We start from the raw sequence: 17,555 nt of genomic DNA, 5'->3' as shown, positions 1-17,555 counted from the left end.
CTCACCAAATCACCACAAATTAAAAAAAAAAAAATCAGAAAATAAACAACTAACTTTGAACTTGTTTTGTCACTCCACACAATTTACCACAAAAAAAAAGAGGTGCATCATATGAGCCCCTGTATATTTATGTATATCCGCTTTGTAAAAAATTTAATTAAAAATTTTGATTTTTAGAAAATCGACCAGAAAACTCCTATGTGCGACGTCGAAAAAATGACCTGCAAAACATGATCAAGGCTTCGAAGAAGACCGAGGACGGCCTTTATTTAAGTGAGGGAGGAGTCAACACGATCTCCTAGGTCGTCAGCGGACGCGATGGTCGTATATGTCGTCGTCGCACAGTGGGACGACTCATGGTAATAATTACAAAATAAAACTATTTTAGCGGTACTTGAAATTAATTGGTAAGTTATACCAAATATATGAAAGCTCAAAATGCATTAAAAATGTTTGCATTTATTTATTAGTCCATAAGTTATATACATACACGTGAACATAGCCTTTTTTCCGTTTTTTTTTTTTATAAAGAGTTTTAAGGTGTTTTTGTTCCAGCTAATTGCTGTGCAAATATATTTCTCCTGTAAAAATTGGATTAATAATTGTGTATATTAATAGTCAAGGTATTTTAATTAAAATAGTTTTTTCGTGAGGCTTTTTTTAATGGTGATTTAAAATGTGTTATTGCGATACGAGAAAACAAAATATTTTCAAATTTTAAGTCGAGTTTTCAAAATATTAGCAGTTAATTGGTTTGGAAGAGCTTAATGGAGGAGAAAAAAAAATTTAAAGAAATTTCGAGGCTTTTTTTGGCAGTTTAACGGAAAAGAATAAGGTTTTTTGATTTACCTATACCTAGGTGTTCTTTCGATAGAAGCGTTGTTGGAAGCAAGGTACAAAAAATATGGAAAGCTAGTTTGGATCATACTCAAAAGAGTTCTATGTTGAATTCAATTATTGACTTGATTAATCATTTGCTTATTACGTCAGATCCTTAAATTTAAAGCATCAGATTTAATGCTGAATTCCAATCCTTAAAAAGTGACCCAAATATAAATTTTACTTGGTTAAGAATAGTTAAATTGCAGAATTACTCATGGAGTTAGATCTTTGTAATATGCATAATTCTTCCGAAAGTGATGGTGATTACTTTATGTATAGAAGTATAAATTTGTTTAACTATTTATTTAGCTATTAAAATAATGTAATCTAGATAGCAAAACATAAGCAAACAATTATAAATAAAAATTAAAATAAAAACAAGTTCGCTGCTCAGCTCTTTAAAAAAAAAATATCCTAGATTTATGTTTTGGTGTATCAATTTCTTTGTGTTTAAATTGCAATCATAGATATATGTTAGGGTGGGTCAAAAAAATCGAAATTCTTTTTTTTTATTTGGTACTCCGAAAAATTGATTGCTAGACACCTCTAGAATATACACACCAAATATGAGCTCTTTATATTATTGGAAAGGTCCTCCGCTTTGCAATTTTCCATTTTTACATCAAGCTTCTACTAAAAAAAAATATTTGTTTTATTAATTGACTTTTTAGCAAATTTCCTTTCAGATTCTTGTAGGAAATTGAACGCTCTACAAAAAAGGTCCTGTACACTTTTTTCGTTTATCTAACCGTTGAATAGATATTTGAGGTAAAAAAATCGAGAAAATCTTTAAAAATTCGTTTTTTGGTCTTAATTTTGTAACAAACTGAAAAATTATAATCATCAAACGCGCAAGACATATTCTTATTGGAAATTGACTGCTCCACAAAAAAGGTCTTGTTAACTTTTTCCATTAATCTAACCATTCTAAAGATATAAGAGGTCAAAGTTAAAAAAAAATATAAAAACTTTTTATATTTTTAAAAAAATTCCAATTCACTGAAACTTCATTATTTTTAAATTAGCAAGATATATTCTTGTAGGGGCTTAAACGTTCTACAAAAAATTCCTTGGAATCAAATTGATTGCTTTAACCGTTTAGAAGATATTCGTATCCAAACCAATGCTCACTGATTTCAATAGTTTTCTTATGACCCGTATGCATTGCGATTTGGATACGAATATCTTCTAAACGGTTAAAGCAATCAATTTGATGCCAAGGAATTTTTTGTAGAACGTTTAAGCCCCTACAAGAATACGTCTTGCTAAATTGAAAATAATGAATTTTCAGTGAACTGGAAAATTTTTTAAAATATAAAATGTTTTCATAATTTTGTTTAACTTTGACCTCGAATATCTTTAGAATGGTTAGATTAATGGAAAAAGTTAACAAGATCTTTTTTGTGGAGCAGTCAATTTCCAATAAGAATATGTCTTGCGCGTTTGATGATTATAATTTTTCAGTTTGTTACAAAATTAAGACCAAAAAACGAATTTTTAAAGATTGTCTCGATTTTCTTACTCCAAATATCTATTCAACGGTTAGATAAACGAAAAAAGTGTACAAGACCTTTTTTGTAGAGCGTTCAATTTCCTACAAGAATCTGAAAGGAAATTTGCTAAAAAGTCAATTAATAAAACAAATATTTTTTTTAAGTAGAAGCTTGATGTAAAAATGGAAAATTGCAAAGCGGAGGACCTTCCCATTAATATAAAGAGCTCATATTTGGTGTGTATATTCTAGAGGGGTCTAGCAATCGATTTTTCGGAGTACCAAATCAAAAAAAAAGAATTTCGATTTTTTTGACCCACCCTAATATATGTGTTTGAAATTTTTGTCAACATTAGGACTTGTGAGGAGTTTATTTCTGCCTGATGATTGACGGAAAAATTTTAAACGAATTGACAGAAACAAAGTCTACGCGGTCATGTCCGATATGCAAAAGGACACAAAAAAGCTTCAACAATCAAGATGAATCAAATGAGGACGAACATAACATCCAATATGGAATATCTCCACTGCATGCTAGAATATATGTATATACCCTTCGATAAGAAGGAGAAGATTCTGATGAATATATTGGGACCAAGAAGATGGAAAAGAGAAGAAAACAAGCGATCTAAACGCGTTTTCGAGAGCTTGGACTTAATGTGGATAAGCCAAAGCAAGGCTATGGAAATACTAATAATGGAAACACTTCAAGGAGAACAATCAGAGGCAACCGCTCGAATAACTGGAGTCAATGGAGAAGTTATTATGATGCTGAAAATAATATCTACTGAATGTTTTGAATTGTAGGGAAGTAGTGAATGCAGTTAAATTTGGAGAGTATACTAAGAAAACAGCAGAGCTTCTAAAAAAAAGTATCCTGAAAAACTACTCACGCCTACTCTTCACAAAATATTGGTCCATAGTCAAAATATCATCGAATATCAATCACTTCCACTCGGAGAACTGTCAGAAGAAGCCCAGGAGTGCAAAATTAAAGAACACAAGAAGTACAGATATCAAAATACGTGCAAAGTTTCAAGGATTCGGCAGATGAAAACCTATTTAACATGATTGCAACCTCATCGGATACACTTATTTCTTCCTTAAGGCATGTAAGAAACCAAAAAGATATGAAAGAACAATACTCTCCAGAAATGATAAGTTTATTACAAATTACCCCGGACTTAGATGATAGTTTTAAAGAAATCTAGTGTTTTTTATATGTTAATTTGTTACTCTTATCTTTTTCCACTGTTTGACTTGTAATATATCACTGAAGTACATTAAAAATGTACTCTTCTATAAAGAAAAATAAAAAAATTGCATAAAAATCAAAAACAAAAAAAATACTTTTCTCCCCACTGTTTCACTCGAATTGGTTCATTTCCTTTTTCCCCACTTTGTCACTTAACTCAGATTACTTAAGGAATTAATTTTTGACTATTGTATATCAAAATACCATTATGTTTACAACCTTATCTATAACTTCTTACTTTAACACCAAATTCTGAAACACCGTTTAAAGTTTTTTTTTTGAAACTCACAATTTTCATCAAGATAAAAAAAAAAAAATTGTGGCGATATCATTATTTGTTTAGAAGATATTAATTTTGCAAGCAAAAAAGTCAAAACGGGCCACTTTGCGTCGTCAACATCAACGTCCACAGACAAAAGCAACATTATATCAAAGATCATATAACTAGTAAAGATGTCGCACGTAGAACAAAGTCCTGTGCTTGAAATTTTCTACCATCAGATTTTACCCATAGGTCCAAAACATGTATCCAAGAATTAAATTGTTGAGAAACATTTTTAAATTTTTCGATTACTGCGTAGAAAAGAGAGGGTTGATTTTTATAGATGAATTTATTTAATGGGAGGAAGCGAGATAGTAGTTAAATGTTGACACGAATAAGGAAAAGATTAAAAAAATACATTTGTCTGCGAGAATGAACCTATGAATTATTTTTTTTTCTTAAATTATTCAGGAAACTGATAACAACACATGATTCAAAATAATAATTTAAATAAGAACAATTTTAGATATATATATGAAAAGAGTGTATAAGCAAAATTGTGTGAAAATGAATTTTAACCCTCAAATTGTCAATCATAATAAAGCAGAAATCCTTCGCAACATTAAAAAAAAAGTTCTTATCATGAGTGGGAAAGAGAGAGTTACTTTTAATACATTTCTTAAATGCGAAGGACCGAGATGTAAGTTGAATAGGAACAAATGAAAACAAAAAGGATCGTTTTGTCGTGCGGGTATATATTTTTTTTCACAACTGGATTGCTTCGCACAAGCAGGACGAAGACGAGATGGCTAGTTTTAAAGATTGATGAAAAAAAGAAGAAAAACAACTTTAGCAAGTGACTGGTGTGCTTGAGGTATACGTGTAAGCAGAAGAAGGTTGATAAGTTTTTTTTTGTTTTAAATTTTTTTTCGACGGTACACAGTGTGGCCAATCACAAATCTAGCTGGACAAAATTAAAAACTCGCGTTAAATCGACTTTTTTTCTAAACAGTTTTAAACAAATGAATGTGAATAGATAAAATTCTATAAAAAAGAAAGATTTTTTAAAAAGAAATCTTTAATTTCTGCAAAAAGTGGGTTAAAATAGTGATGAAGAAAATGCATTTTTGAATTTATGATTCCGTAAACATATTCTTATGGATATACTTAATTATTTTAAAAAACGCTTGCAAAATCTCAATAAATAAAAACTCTATTACTATTCACGAAAAAAGAGAGGCAGAATAATTAGGTTTTATTAAGAAATAGAACTTTTACACACGTTTTTGCCAGGTGACATACATGATTTATTTTCTCAATATCATGCTTTAAATTAAAATTTTAGCAATGATTTTAATTAAATATGCTTCACAATCATAAAAAAATGGCATCACCTTTAAAAATATCTGCAGATAATTTAAAAAAGTAACTCCTTTTTGTGCGATGCAAACTTGAAACATAAGGGCCTATTAAAAACAGCTGTGTTTATATTACCTTCGATGTTTTTCAAGCTAATAATTCTCTAAATTTCTTCGTGACCCTATTTCTGGCCTTTTACACTTGCTTGCTTTTTGCATTGAACTTGTTTAACCCTTTGCTTCCTAGTGGTTTCCGCATGAAACCACCTACTTATTACTTTGTTAGTGTTTTTTTACTAAAAAATGGACTTCTCCTTTTGAACTCTCAGCTCAAAACATTCCTTATACAATGTTATTACTAGTACAATCATTATTTTTTCATTTTAGTGTGTAATTAGAAAATAACAAAACTTTTTTCAAAAAATTTGTATTTTTTGTCCGGGAGCAAAGGGTTAAGATGTTCCGACAGAAAAGCAACATTCATCAATGATAATGCCTCATTAGATTGAAAATTCCAGTGGTCTAGTGGTTCCAGGTGGTTCCAGAGGATCAGAACTTAATCTTTTATACATTTTGATCCTTCACTTTTTAGTTTTTAAAAATTCTTTTCTACTTTTGTTTCACTATCTACTGTTTTTGTTTATGTAGTTATCACATAATATTGGTCAAGCAAAATGAAATTCATGTTTAAAGAGTGGTCCAAAGTGTCTTCCACCTTTTTTGTCTTTTTTCGCTTAACTTGAAGCACAAAACTTTTATATAAAAATTTTATATAAATTTTTATTTATTGTCAAAAATGTTCCAAAGATGATACCTGCTCATTAAAAGATCAAAAAAACTGTCTTTTCGATCTTATTTGGCAGTTTTGACACATTTTTCGAAAATTTGTTTTTTTGAAAATCTTGACTTCATTTTGAAAAGTGAAAAAAGTTGTATGGCGGTCGAGAAAACGCGAGACATGTAACTAGCTAATCTTAATGACAACACTCCACCAAACACTAATTAATTAATTTCAGACCGGAAAAATGCGGAAAAATTAACTTTACCTCTATTTGAAAAACAAAGATATTTTTTTTTGCACTTCCTAGCCTTCATACAGAATTTATTTTTTTTTAAATAGTTGCAATGGTAATTAATAAATAAAAATTATAATACCTTACCCCCAAATGTAGATTAACAATTAAAAAAAAACAATTACAACAAAAAAACTACCACAGCGTTTTTAGTCGTCAACCAAACTCAAGCGAAAAATAGAATACTTTGTATTATCTCCATCCAACTATTGACAAGAACCAACTTTCAAGCTTAGCTTACGATAATCCGAGATGAAAACAAAAAAACCAAACATGAATTACAGTTACCCATTGTATTGAGAAGCTCTGCTCATGATTTAAAATCATGTGGCTAAACTTTTTTTTTTCTATTTTGTCCAGTCAGATTGGCGAATTACCACACTGTGCGGTAGTTAGATATACTCCAGTCAAAGCGTCATTTGACCTTGCGCAGAGAGGCACTGTCAGTTTTTATTTCATGGATCGATAGGGGTATATTTAAGAGGCTTAACCCCAATTTCTCACCACCTGATCATACTTATTAGCGGAGTTATTCGCAAAAATGCAATTTTTGGGATATTTTACTTCTAAGCTAATATCTTTGCTCCAGATTGTCGTAGACCAAAAAATAAACAAACATTTTCTTCCTTATAATATTTTCTATCGTTGTATGTAATTTCATTGTATTTGAGTGAGTAATTACAAAATGGCAGCCATTTAAAGTCAAATTCTTGTTGTTAAAAAACACATTTTTGTCATTATTTCGAAAAAAGCTTATATCATGATTGACATTTTTCTAATCTATTTTGTAGCCTTATTCATGTCCTGCATTTTACAGAAAAAATCAGCTCTTTATCACCAAAGATGGCCGAGCAATTGATAAATGATGGCATGCAAAACCGGTGCGAAAACACCCAAAAATATCGTTTTTTGGGAATAACTCGGCTTCAGAGTGTCCTACGACAAAAAATAAAGCTATTAATTGTTTGTTACAACATTTTCTATCGATTTGGTGCACATTATTTTTGTTGAAACAAACAAAAAAATAAGTAATATTAAGCCAAAGAGGTTTTTTTGTTTAGCAAACTCTTGCCTTATTATAAAAAAAAATAAATTACTGTTGTAGTCCTTTAAATTATCTACAATTTAAAAAATTAGCTCTCTACGACCCACACGAGCCGAATTATTATAATTTTAAGAAAGCATCATTCCGTAAGAAAATTTAAAAAAATTTCCCTTTGTTTATAAGTCGAATAATAGTTCTCAGTGAGAGGGGTTGTTTTCATTGTTTCTTGTTATAAGAGGATTTGTCTCATGTTTTTCGTTGGGCATTTGGAACTTTTTTAAAAAATTAATTTCTCGGCACGTGTGGGTCGTAGAGAGCTATTTTTTTTTTAAATTGTAGATAATTTAAAGGACTACAACAGTAATTTATTTTTTTAGCCAATACTCGCACCGTTTACAAAATAATAAGCCAAGAGTTTGCTAAACAAAAAAACGTCTTTGACTTAATATTACTCATTTTTTGTTTGTTTCAACAAAAATAATGTGCACCTAATCGATAGAAAATGTTGTAACGAACAATCATTAGCTTTATTTTTTGTCGTAGGACATTCTGAAGCAGAGTTATTCCCAAAAAAAACGACATTTTTGGGTGTTTTCGCACCGGTTTTGCATGCGTTCATTTATCAATTGCTCGGCCATCTTTGGTGATAAAGAGCTGATTTTTTCGGTAAAATGCATGACATGAATAGGGCTACAAAATAAATTAGTAAAATGACAATCATGATATAAGCTTTTTTCGAAATAATGACAAAAATGTGTTTTTTAACAACAAGAATTTGACTTTAAATGGCTGCCATTTTGTATTTACTCACTCAAATACAATGAAATTACATACAACGATAGAAAATATTATAAGGAAGGAAATGTATGTTTATTTTTTGGTCTACGACAATCTGGAGCAAAGATATTAGCTTAGAAGTAAAATATCCCAAAAATTGCATTTTTGCGAATAACTCCGCTAATAAGTATGATCAGGTGGTGAGAAATTGGGTTTCAGCCTTTTAAATATACTCCTATCGATCCATGAAATAAAAACTGACAGTGCCTATCTGCGCAAGGTCAAATGACGCTTTGACTGGAGTACATGTCAAATGCCAATACACATTTTTACACACAAACAAGTGCATATTTACCAATGTACCCACATATCTAATCCTTTACCTATATCCCCGCACGAGCCATGTGAATATTACACAATGCAAAGAACAGAACAAAAAACCCAAAAATGTCAACTCGCACGCGCGAGTGCGATATTATAAACACGAAATGTATTGTTAGGAAAAACCCAAGAGTCAACAAGAACAAAACAACCCTTTTTGAAAACCAAAGATAATGATCTTGCAAAAAATATCTACTATCTACCTACTCTCTGCAGCATCTTCATAATTTCATGAATGATTTCTGCCTGCCTGAGTGAGAAAATAGGAAACAAAAAAAAGTATTATGTAAACACAAAAATAAACAAAATATAACGAGAAAATGAGAGCGCAAGAGCAAGTTTTTTTTTTCAATAAACAGTAAAGAACAGAAAGAAAGAGTTCATCAGCGCCAGCTTATGCAGTGGCATTCTCTTGAACTAAATTTGTATGTGTGCGTGATTAATGGAATTTTCAAAGTAAAAAAAGCTAAAATAGACACTTTTTCAACAATTTATATTAAAAATAATGTGAACAAATATATATGTATATTTTTTTTTTGAAACTGATTTGAAATATAAAAAAAAAATAATAAAAATAAATTGTGGATGCTTTGACTGCCCCTTAATCAAAAAAAGGATGCAAATATTGGTTTATTAAAATCAAATTTTTAGTGTGTAAATAAAAAAAAATATTTTTTTTTGGCAAACTGGATGCATGAAAAACTTTATTAACTTCCCGTTACAAAATTCAAAAATATTTTTAAAAATAATCACGGTTTGCCTCTATATTCCCCAAATCTGCATTCAACGCTGAGTCATCTCTATGTATGTAAAGGCTTTCGTATGCATCAAGTTTGCGGCTCTCGTTCACGCATTTCAAAAGCTTTACATTATTGATTGTTGTTGTTAGATGATGTTCTTGTAATGCGTGCAGTGCAAAGGCAGATTTCGTTGGTTCATTGTTTTTGATGATGTTGTTGTGCTCTTTATTTGTTTACTTTGTAATGTTATTGTTATTGTAAAAATTCTTTTCTTTCTTTTTTATTAGCTTTTTCATAATTTCTCTTTCTTTTTTGTTAAAAATTATGTAAATGTATTGTTTTTATTTATTTAAATAAATTTAATTTTTTGTTTTTTTTATAAAAAGTGTTTATTTTGAATTAAGAAGTTGTTGAATTAAAACTTGTAATTTCAATATAACGGTGTTTTTACTTTTCATAAATAAAGATAATATGTTTCTAAAATTTAAATGATGCAAAAATGTGCATACGTTTATTGCCTTTTCAAAAAAGTACGTTGCATACGATTATCTTATAAACTGCAAAAGTTATACAACAATTAGTCAACCATCTTCCATTAAAATGCTATGGAAACCCCCCTTAATAGAAAAAAAGTCGTATGATGTGTGCATAGCGGGAAGCGCAAAATTAACACATAAAGAGAGTGAGAATTAAGAGAATACAATTTATGATAACAAAATAATAGGGTGCTGCGTGCGCAGTTTGGTATTCTAAAACAGTTAGGGTTATAACCATGAAACAAAAAATTGTACAAATGATGCACCCTGTCCTAGATGTGGTGAATTCCATAAAGAACTACAGTGCCAAAAATAAATGTATTAATTGCGTGCAGTATAATGCAAATTTAACTCAATCTTGATTTTGACTATGATAGTCGTAGTAGTGAATGTCCGGTTTTCAAAACGAAAGTTCAAATTCAAAAGAATAAAATTTAATATTAGCAACCCACCGAAATTACTCTTGTGTAATTTTTATCTTTAATATTCAAAGTTTTATAGCTAATTTTAATGAACTTGAACATAGTGTAATAGATATGAAATTTGTTTTAATTGTGCTAAGCGAAACCTGTTTTCTGAAAATATTTCAGATAGTGAAATTAATATCTAAAACTACAAAGTAATCAGATGTGACAGTTTATCTAGGCATACAGGCTAGGCTACCTTTGCGCCTCTAAAGAGGATTTTTTCCTCTTTTTTTCACCCAATCCACTTTCCCTACACTTTTTCGGGAAAGGCGCAAATGAGGTATTTCGTGTGACTATCGTACTTAACTTTTTCTATTTTCACAATTTTTTATTTGGGCCTCTTTTTTATCAAAATCCTCTTTTTTGGTCTCTTTTTGAAACGCTACGAAGGAAGCCCTGCATACAGGTGATTTTGCCATTTATTTCAAAGAAAATTTGCAGTTTGAACAATTACATACCCTAATAAAGAATATGAATTTATCTATTAAAATACGATGTGGGTTATTTTACTTTGTACTGCCCGGTTTATATACAGTGGCGACAAAATAAATAGCACATGTACCCTAAAATTTCTAAAATGAAAGTTCTTCGCACTTTTTTAACTTAAAAGAGCTGTTTTATTAATGAGGAAGTAAGAACACAAATATATTTGATTTATTAAAAAAGAAATTAAGGCATTGAATTCTTTAACAAAAAATAACAACAAAATCATTAATACAGCTAAAGCTATGATTACACGGTCAACGAAATCGGTCAACGCGTTGACTCTCTGACGTAAAAATGACGTCACAATCTGTCCCAAGAGTGTCACGTCGTGTGATCGTCAACGAAAACTGCTGTCATTGCGTTGACGAGTACGATGACACTCGCGTTGACACACATTTTTGGGTCAACGCATTGCCTATTTTTGATGAGCGTGTAATCTCTCTGTCAATGCCACCGGGACGCGTTGACGGAGTTTCAGGACTGAGTGTCATCGCAATGACCCTGTCCCAGCGTTGACGAGGCAGAATTTAATTTCGTGTCATCGTAGCAGTTTGACAGGGTTTTTTATTAAAAAAAATATTGAAATTTTAAAGCCGACATAATGCCAAAAACATTTTTAATTATACGACGAGTTCGGTTAAGTCGATATAAATTTCAACGTGTTTTCTGTTTTCTTCATTTTTATTTCTTTTGTTTTGATTTTTATTTGATACGAATCGACGATGGCTAAAATAAATAAATCACCCGAAGATTGCTTAAAAATATCTAAAAGTCCTAAAAAGAACAACAAATTTGAGAAAAGTGATGTTTTCAAAAAAAGAAATCACCACCCTCAACAGATCCAAGGAAGCTCCCTGCCACCAAAAAGAAAGTTACGAAAAAACCTAATATAAAATCCAATGGCCAAGCAGTCAGCCTGATTGTAACCGATCAAAAGAAGCACAAAAAACAAAAATCTCCTGCAAAGGTTGACGATGACGCTGAAAATGAATTCTTTCGAGAACCTACCGCTGAACAACTTGTTGAAAGTGAGAAGCCTGAAAATAAAAAAGCGATACTCACAGTTCGACTGAAGAAAAAACTGAAACACCAACAACGATTAGAGGAACAGAAAAGCAAATGTCCCAGCAAAGAGATAGCTCGTACAAGAACATCTTCTCAAATGGAAGAACAATCGTGACGATTGGAAATTTGAGAAGCTTCGACTGATAGGCATCCAAACCACAGTGTTTGATGATACAAAAATTAGCGCTGAAGTTAGGCCAATCGCCTTGGAATATATGTATGGGTCTAAAGGATAACACCATCGGAAATATATATTTATTGCAAAGTCTTGATTTTTTGTATATAATTGAAAACACGTTCTGATTATATATATATATAATGTACATTAATTATGTATAATTATGTAGATACATTAATAAACTCCTTTATTTATTTTATTTCCTCAACAAAAAATTTCTTTTTTGACGGTTATGACTTTTTATTTTGTGTCAAACCGTGTGATCGTCAAAGTTTTACGAGTCAATGCCTTGATTCTAATAAGTAAACGTCACGTTGACACACCTGTGCGTCAACGTAATTTGGGACAACGTTGACGCAATAGTGTCAATAGTGTGATAGTCAACGCTTTATGCATTGACACTGTGAACATTGACGGTGAGATGACAGAGAAAATATGGATTTTTTTGTGACGTCAGAGAGTCAACGCGTTGACCGATTTCGTTGACCGTGTAATCTTAGCTTAAAGTTTTTTAGGACAAAATAAATAGCACACTTCCTAAAAACAAAAACAAATTAACAAACATTTTAACACAGTTAAAAGAAAATAACTAGTATTTGGTTGGGTAACCCTTATTATTTATCAAAGCATAAAACCAACGGTTAATAGACGTAACAAGACTCCGAAATCGTTCAAAAGGTACTGATTACCAAGCTCGTCGAAATTCCTGCCAAAGTTTGTCCAAATTTGAGATATCAGACCTGTTAATCGCTTTTCCCACGTCACTCTACAAGCCCTCAGTAGGATTCAGATCTGGGGACTGGCTTGGCAATTCCATAACACCGATTTTTTGGACGGATAGCAATTGTTTCACAGACTTAGTCTTATGTTTTGGGTCGTTATCCTGTAGAAATGTCCACTTTAAAGGCATTTCCTTTACAGTAAAAGGTAGAATAGTGTCCCTTAGGATCTCCTTGTACTTAAGGTGGTCCATAATACCCTCTATCCGATGAAATGGCCCACACCATGCCAAGAAAAACATCCCCAAACAATAATACTGGCCCCACCATCCTTAACAGTCTATATTTTATACTGCGGGTCACATTTCAACTGCCCCACGCGGGGAATTTCCGTATGGGGCATTTTGAAATGCCTCTTATGCCCCATAGGGGCATTTGGAAATGCCCCATACGGAAATTCCCCGCGTGGGGCAGTTGAAATGTGACCCGCAGTATAAAATATAGACTGTTAAGGATGGTGGGGCCAGTATTCTTGTTTGGGGATGTTTTTCTTGGCATGGTGTGGGCCATTTCATCGGATAGAGGGTATTATGGACCACCTTAAGTACAAGGAGATCCTAAGGGACACTATTCTACCTTTTACTGTAAAGGAAATGCCTTTAAAGTGGACATTTCTACAGGATAACGACCCAAAACATAAGACTAAGTCTGTGAAACAATTGCTATCCGTCCAAAAAATCGGTGTTATGGAATTGCCAAGCCAGTCCCCAGATCTGAATCCTACTGAGGGCTTGTAGAGTGACGTGGGAAAAGCGATTAACAGGTCTGATATCTCAAATTTGGACAAACTTTGGCAGGAATTTCGACGAGCTTGGTAATCAGTACCTTTTGAACGATTTCGGAGTCTTGTTACGTCTATTAACCGCTGGTTTTATGCTGTGATAAATAATAAGGGTTACCCAACCAAATACTAGTTATTTTCTTTTAACTGTGTTAAAATTTTTGTTAATTTGTTTTTGTTTTTAGGAAGTGTGCTATTTATTTTGTCCTAAAAAACTTGAGCTGTATTAATGATTTTGTTGTTATTTTCTGTTAAAGAATTCAATGTACTTAATTTCTTTTTTAATAAATCAAATATATCTGTGTTCTTACTTCCTCATTTAAAAAACATCTCTTTTAAGTTAAAAAAGTGCGAAAAACTTTCATTTTAGAAATTTTAGGGTACATGTGCTATTTATTTTGTCGCCACTGTAGATCTCCATCGTCATCAAATAGACAGTTTTGTGATAATTTCATTGAGTTGATGGATTATCTGGTTCAAGACAATAATAATGTTATTCTGATTGGTGATTTTAATATTCACTGGTTCGATGAAAATAATATTTATAGGAGTGAATGTTGTAAAATAATTCTCGAAAATTGATGCAATCAGTTGATAACATAACCAACAAGAATAACTAGTAATTCTAGAACTTTAATAGATTATGTTGTTTCAAATTGTTTTCATTTAGTAACTCAAGTCAATAGTGATTTTGATATTGTAGATCATGAATCCCTTTGCGTAAAAATATCCCTTAAAGAAAAATCAAATCATGAATCAAAACTAAACAAAGTGCAAACTTTAAAATAAAATTTACTATTAGCATTTGAACAAAGTGATATAAATATAAATAAAGTAACTGATGTTAACCAAGCGGCGGAAGTCATTAGAAAAAAACTTCTTACTGTAGTAAATCAGTTTAAAAATTACAAAAACATAAGAAACAAAAATGAAAACCCATGGTTTAATCAACCATTACTTTCGCTTAAACATAAAAAACGCGTTGCTAAAAGAAAAGCTCTGTTTACGAATAGTTTAGACGATTGGTTTAATTTCAGAGTTATTCGAAACACTTATTCCAAAGAACTTGAACGTGTAAAAAATAATTAAAAAAAAAGAACTTTATCAAACTGTTCTAATGAAAACAATTAAAGAACTAAATAATAAAAAAGACAGTGACCTTCTATCCCCGAAACTTCTCCTTGATGCTCTTGATGTAGTTGGTCCAGCATTGCTAAACATAATAAATACATTGTTAACAGAGGGTTGCTTTCCATGCAGATGGAAAAATTCAATCGTAACACATACTGAAAAAATTAAAAATACCTGCATACGAAAAAGTTATCGAAAAAGTTGTCTCTAAACAGTTCGCAGTTCATGTATGGAATCAGTGGTGTTGAGTTTGATTGGTTTCAAAGTTATTTATTGGGCTGTTCTCAACAAACCAACCGAAATCAATGGAGTTTTGTCTGATCCTGAACCAATTGATCTAGGAGTTCCGCAAGGATCCATACTTGGTCCAATCCTTTTTAACTACTACATGAACAATATGAACATATGTATGAGCTTGCTCTATTTGCAGACGATTCACTATTGTTTGTCGAAGCGGAATCAACACAGGAATGTGAAAGAATATTAAAAGAAGATCTCGATGTTTTAAATGTATAGCTTAAGGCTAATAAACTGAAACTTAATGTATCAAAAACAAAGTGTATGGTTTAAAACGATAATGTTAATGTTAACATAACTATAGATCAAGAAACTTTTGAACAAGTTTTGCAAATAAAGTACTTAGGTGTTATAATTGATTATAAATTAAGTTTTGAACAACATATTTCAAAAAAAATTTCAAAGAAAGTTGGTTTCCTTAGATGAATTCGAAAACAAGTAAACACTATTACTGCTATAAACATTTATAATAGCCGTGTTTTATTGGTACTCAGTATTTAACTGAGGAAACATTTAATGCTGTAAAAAACAATAAACAATTACTTTTATTTATTATTAATAATCTTTTATTGTTGAAGGGTCAAAAATGTATAAGTTTAGAAAAAAATTTTCTCCGTAAACTAACACATAAAAAATTTTTGTTTATCCTTAGCAATCATTTGTTGTTGTTAACCGTGTAAAATTTTACTGAGCTAAGTACTAAGTTACCAATAAAACACGGCTAATGTAATTATTAAACCACATTTTCAAGGGTTTAAAATATTATTTTTTGTAAATGAAATTTAAATTATTAAATAAAGAAGTTAATAATAATAATAATAAAATAAAGGGTTTAAACTTTTCAATGATCTACCAAATAATGTTAAACAACTAAGTAATAAGTTTTGTTAAACAATCTATTTAATTGCCAATGCCATTGTAAATCCTCGGCCAATATCCGTTGAACCCATCAGGACCATCGAGGCTAAACTTTTTTTCGTCACTGAAAATTACTAATGGGTTCAACGGATATTGGCACGACCTAAAGGGAAAGAAAAAAATTTTATTCCAAGAGCAACTTCGGAGGTGGCAGCTGAATGGTTTGGGGGGCTTTCTGTGACCGCGGTAAAGTTGATCTAGCCTTCACCTCTACCCGAATGAATAGTGAAGCTTACACACAAGTTCTTCGGGACAATTTGGTGCGTTATCTGAGACGATTTCCTAGGATTCAGCATATCTTTCAACAAGATAATGCTCGAATCCACGTAAATCGTCAAAGCTTAAATTGGTTTCAAGAACGCAATTTCAATTTAACGGAGCGGCCTGCTCGCTCACCAGATTGCAACCCATTTGAAAACCCTTGGGGAACTCTGACAAGAAGAAATTATGATCAAAATAAGCAGTATGGTAGAGTGATCAGCTGATATAACCTGTCCTTTCTGTTTGAAAATAAAATAAATTTGCAAGAAATAAACTCAAATCGATTATGCAAGTGGTATGCAACAATAGGTGTGTTTTATTTTCCTTGTGATCATAGTATTTTTTGCGAAACAATAACAAAACAAAATCCTGCTTTTGTTTTAAAGCTAATAAAAAACAATGATAATATCTGGATCACGAGGAAAATAAAACACAGATAATACGAAAAAACTAATTTTTTCAAAAGAAATAATTCCTCTTTTCAATATTCACGTTTTTTTGTTGCTTGTTGGCCAACCTATATGGTTCGTAGCTGATTTGGCGAGCTATCTTAGCTTTGGCAAGCTATCTTAGCTCTGAGAATAAGAAGTAATCAGTCCCTTCACTCCTTTACGACATGAGTATACAAAAGTCAGAGCAGAAAAACTTGAAAAACTTCATAGAACACAAACTGAAAAATTGAAGATAAGGTTGGAGGCAAGGGTTTTTCTTCATACAACACAAAAACTTTGTACATTAAAGAGGTATATTCCTTAATATTATCTAAAGAAATTGATTTTCATTTACGATTTTATTGAGTTATAAAACTCAGTACAGTGATCAACTAGTATTTTCAAACTTAACAGAAATAGAATAGTCAATAAAAATATATAGATTATAAAAGATAATAAATCTATTTTAGGAAAATCAATACTTACAAACTTCTTATTTTGTAACTGAATATTTGTGTAAAATACCTCCTCCTTTATTGAATTTAAATAAATACAAATCTTACATAAAAAGTCTTTTTTGCTATAAATTATAATGTTTTGTCAGCAAAAATAACCCAAATCAAAACTCACCCAATTATAGCTTCAACAACAAATTCATGTGTACCTTTTGGGTCTTTAAAGCTGGAGATATTTTGCGATACATTCAAAGATGAAAGATGGAAGATAAATGACAGTACGGTAATGCAAAAATAAAGCCAAAACCAGAGATACACAGCAGAAGATCGGAAATTTTCGTACGTTTTACCCCCCAAAATCAATTTGTTTCATTGTCAGCTATTACATGAAGCCTCAAGAGGCGCGACTCTTTTTTCGAATTTTCTTTTGATAATCATTCTGTGAGGCGCGTACTATTACACGATGCCTCTTGAGTCAAAGACTCAAATTTGACATTTCTCTTTT

The 17,555-nt window shown here is 31.3% G+C and overlaps 1 protein-coding gene across 4 annotated transcripts in view; it reads right to left on the bottom strand.

Annotated features, from left to right (window-relative positions):
- LOC129907296 (synaptojanin-1) overlaps nucleotides 1–17,382 on the bottom strand; it is a 62,199-nt gene extending 44,817 nt beyond the window's left edge. For 2 of the 4 annotated variants that reach the window (XM_055983417.1, XM_055983423.1), the window contains exon 1: nucleotides 17,226–17,369. The gene's annotated coding sequence lies outside the window, so the exon portion shown is untranslated. Of the gene's footprint in view, nucleotides 1–17,081; nucleotides 17,194–17,225 lie in introns of those variants that run through there. The other 2 variants (XM_055983431.1, XM_055983440.1) reach the window with 2 other exon arrangements.
- Nucleotides 17,383–17,555: the final 173 nt, after the last annotated feature.

The sequence above is a fragment of the Episyrphus balteatus genome, chromosome 1 (genome assembly GCF_945859705.1).
Source record: "Episyrphus balteatus chromosome 1, idEpiBalt1.1, whole genome shotgun sequence".
In the NCBI taxonomy this organism is placed as follows: domain Eukaryota; kingdom Metazoa; phylum Arthropoda; class Insecta; order Diptera; family Syrphidae; genus Episyrphus; species Episyrphus balteatus.
Note: the sequence above shows the minus strand (reverse complement) of the source record. Positions and strands in the feature narration are given on the sequence as shown.